This window comes from Sciurus vulgaris (genome assembly GCF_902686455.1).
Source record: "Sciurus vulgaris genome assembly, chromosome: 4".
NCBI lineage: Eukaryota > Metazoa > Chordata > Mammalia > Rodentia > Sciuridae > Sciurus > Sciurus vulgaris.
Window position 1 is genome coordinate 133,541,435 of NC_136464.1, and position 3,708 is coordinate 133,545,142.

Below are 3,708 nucleotides of genomic sequence, written 5' to 3' on the forward strand. Positions count from 1 at the left end.
TATTGTATCTTCAAAATGTGTTTATAGTTACAATGATTAACTAACACTGGCCATTTTATATTAATAATGTTTCTGAGACCAGCATTTCAAGCATCACTCTTGAATTTTCTCTCACCCTCATACCCTGTATCCAATCCATCACAGGCTCATTCCAAGTCTACCTGCATAACATGATTCAAATCCATTCATTTTTCCTATCCTTTCTTGTCCTTTCTCTCAGACTATCATCATTTATCTCTCTCCTAAAATACTTCAGTTACTAATATGCAAATGCTTTTGGTTTTTCTCTCATCCAATTAATTTTTCTACAGCATAAGGAATTATCTTTCAAGAACAACAAATCTCATCAGTTTACTCCACTGCTTAAAGAACTTAGCAGCACTAATAATGTATATACTCGAAAAATGCTACAAAGTGAACATAAACTCTTACCACAAGAAATGATAACTGAGGTAATGCATATGTTAATTAGCTAAATTTAATCATCCACTATGTATATATGCTTTTAAATATCATGTGGATGTGTTAAATATGTAAAATTTTATCTGTCAATCAAGGAAAAAACCTTAGCAGATCATCCACAAAGTTTTAGAAAAACATCTAAAGTTTGTAGCAGAGTTTACAAGGTCAAATCTCTGCTTACCTTCCTAGCTCACCCCACTTCTCTGTGCCCCTTTTATTAAGAATTTGTTTAGTTAGGAACTTTCCATGTTTCCAGTGGTTCTTTTCATATTGCCTTCCTTTTAACAAAACAGCTAAAACCCCATCATTTTTTCTAACACATACTCATGTCTAGGATTAGAGTTTAGATATTTCCTTATTTGTCCATCCATGATCCTCTAGATCTGTACTGCTCTTATTACAGTACCAGCCACACTGTGTGTTGATCTCTTCTTCACTTTCACTTATTGCAATGCAACCTCAGTGAGGAGAGAAATTTCAAAATCAGGGCACAGGGTTTTTATACATGACAGTAACCTATCTGAAGAGATAATGGACTTATGCATAACTCCTAAAAAAAATACCAAGATTAAATTGACCCAAAAAGTCTCAGCATAAAAACAGATCTTTTCTACAACATCAGATATATTCTTCCAATTCTTGACTTCGGTGTATTAAAAAGAGCTTTCAAGAAGAAGATTATTATGTGACCTGAGAATTTTGAGAAGCCAGCATGGATTGGAAATGAAAGAGCTATGAAAATGTGATGTCTAAGTCCATCAGCTCTTCTGTTAGGTTTACTTTACAGAAAATACAGGCAAATTGAATGTCTCCATATGCTTCTTAGGTTTGCACTTCTTCCCTTCTTTCCATCTTCTGAAGGTTGAATTTTAATTTTAATCCTTAGATTAATAAGTAGTAAGACAATGATTAAGTTAATTTTTGGTCTTGTGATCCATGAAGAAAGAGACTTGCACTGCATCTTCCTATGGTCTGACTTTGAGCCATGTAAATTCTCACATGACACAGTGCCATATTACTATATTGTCTGCTCTCCCTGGTAAATTGGAATATGAACATTTAGGGATACTGGAGCTCTAATTTTGCTTTGTGTATTTCTGTACCATCTGATAATAATATATTTTCCCATAAGAAAAGATTACTACTGGCTAGGGGCAGAGGTGCCGGAGACAGTGGAGGCTGTAGATACTATGTGACTCTGCATCCCCATGGGCCTTAGTGCCACCTTCACCAGCCAATGGAGATTAGGAAGTGACTGCCTGAATTATTTTTCAAAGGATAAATATTACAAATATTTAAATATGGAAACGTGCCAACAAGATCCTTTTGGTTTGGGACGAACAACTTCTATCAACTACGAAGGATGCTGCTGCTCAGATGCCAACAAACTCCTCCTCCTCAAGCTTCCTGTAGGTTTTGTGTCATGATGGGGAAATTGAAGAGCAAACTCAAACACAGAACTTATACATAGAGACAGTCATGGCCTATAACTGGAAAACTGGAAAAGTGGTGGAAAGGTACAAAGGACATGGACATGAACTCACCAAGGTAGCCTGTATTCCCCAGTCACACCAGTTCTTCAATACCTCTTAAGACTGGATGGTCCTGATGGGGGACTTGCATGATCTTAGCCAAGGCAGCAGCTATTCCACATACCATTTTGGTCTCTGGGTTGACTGTAAATCCAGACATGTCACAGCTATGGACTGGCTTTTAGGACAATACCTTGCTTCTCTGGGATGTGGGGGCTGGATGGTGTGTGGGAAGAGCGTCTGCCTTCTGGAACCTGTCATTCACCAGTGCTGAGTCCATAGAGAACCTTATATACTACAGTTCTCTGAAGGTAAAACCACCAGGCTATGGGATAATCAGGGGTTGTGGGTGGCTCACATTTCCCACAAAGCAGCACGTTCAGACCCACTGTGAAGTCAGCATGGATGGACACAAATATATCTTCTGCAGCAATGGCTTTTGAGGTGAAGGCTGTGAAACCACATTGTGGAACCTAAGGCAGGGAAGAAATAAAATATGTATGTAAGGGGCATTTCCAGACAGTTGCATCCTGTGTCTTTCTGCCAAAAGTGTTGACCTTAGTGCCTGTGTTGCTATCTCGTCAAAGGACTCCAAGGTAAATATTTGAACCAAGACATTGGAACCTGCCTTTTCACCTTGTCTGTGGGGGAATCTGGACCCTCGACTTCCCTGTCTGTGGTGACCCCGTCTCATTATGTACAAGCTTCAACACAGGAATTCACTTACTCAGAGTGGACCACAGCTGAGGGCTGGAACTGAAGGAAGTGGCAAATTTCCGAAGCTGAGACACATTCACCAGACACTATCAAACTATGACCGCTCCTTCCTCTGTGTGGCTTTGTGTTTTCCCACATTATCTTGGGAAGAATGAAATGTAGGGCTGATGTTCTTTGCTGACATTTACTTAAAAGGTATATCTGTGTTAGAAGTAATTTTAAGTTCAGTGGTTCAAAATCAGGTATAAAGTTTGGAAACATGGACTAAACATAAAGTTCATAATTCAGTCCAAATGCAATGTTTTAGTGAGCTTTTGGGTTTACTCTTCAAATAAAAAAAAACTTTTAATCAAAACTGGAGGTGTAGAAATGATGGGTATATATTTGTAAGAAAAGCAGAGAGCTTGAATCCATCCAACTGACCTTTTCCATGTCTCTTCACAGAAAAAGAAAAGAAAAAAAAAAAAGGAAAGTAAGGAAAGAAGGAAAGAAAGAAAGAAGAAAGAAAGAAAAAAAGAAAGAGAAAAAGAAAGAAACGGTAATAGGAATGAAGTCTGTTTTGGTTTCCTCAAAAATGATGAAGATGGGCAAGAACAGCTTGTCTCCATGGAGAAAATGAATCATCTACTATAGATTAAGCTCTGGGCAGTGCTCCTCAGCAATGTGAAGAAATAAAGCTAGGGCAAGAAGCAAAAGCCTTAGCATCTACCCAGAGTAGCAGAGGGGAGGTGATAAACCCCTGCCCACACATGTTTATTCCTAGACCATTGCTGATGAGGTGGCATAAAAACAGCCCCTAAGATGGCTTCAAGTGGCTGACCAGCACAAAGACAATGCCCAGATTATAAGAGTTATTATATTTGTTCCTGGGTAAGAAAATGGAGAGGTTCAGAGATTAAGGTTGAATAAAAATTTTGTTTACAATTTGAATATTTTTATTTAGTACATATTAATAAAATTTGAGATATATATATATATATATACATATGCAAAAAAG

The 3,708-nt window shown here is 37.9% G+C and overlaps 1 pseudogene across 1 annotated transcript; it reads left to right on the plus strand.

Moving 5' to 3' along the window:
* The first annotated feature begins 404 nt into the window (after window positions 1–404).
* On the plus strand, window positions 405–2,780 carry LOC306660292 (WD repeat-containing protein 31-like; annotated as a pseudogene). The gene is made up of 2 exons: window positions 405–452; window positions 1,876–2,780. The product of its transcript is annotated as a WD repeat-containing protein 31-like (transcript).
* The last annotated feature ends 928 nt before the right edge of the window (window positions 2,781–3,708 follow it).